General features: G+C 54.3%; 1 protein-coding gene across 1 annotated transcript in view; it reads left to right on the plus strand.

Annotated features, from left to right (window-relative positions):
• EMH_0094130 (uncharacterized protein) overlaps nt 1-265 on the plus strand; it is a gene marked incomplete at both ends in the record, with an annotated part of 20,333 nt that overhangs the window by 8,560 nt on the left and 11,508 nt on the right. The window lies entirely within an intron of this gene.

Here is a 265-nt window from a genome sequence, read left to right on the forward strand (position 1 = left end):
GTGTATTTTGGAGCTGTTGCTGCTGCTGCTTCACCTTGCCTTTGTTGTTGCGTCTTGCTTCTGCTGCTGCTGCTGCTGTTGCTGCTGCTGCTGCTGCATCTTGGTTTCTTTGCTAAGCCTTGCTGCTGCTGCTGCTGCTGCTGCTCCTGCTGCTGCTGCTGCATATTGCTGCTGCTGCTGCATGGTTTAATTGCCGCTACAGCAGCGTGTTGTGTGATGTGTTGCTGCAGTGTCTTCCCTCTGCAGCAGCAGCAAGTACAGCAGC

This window comes from Eimeria mitis, genomic scaffold (genome assembly GCF_000499745.2).
Source record: "Eimeria mitis Houghton genomic scaffold, Emh_scaff134, whole genome shotgun sequence".
In the NCBI taxonomy this organism is placed as follows: Eukaryota; Apicomplexa; class Conoidasida; order Eucoccidiorida; family Eimeriidae; genus Eimeria; species Eimeria mitis.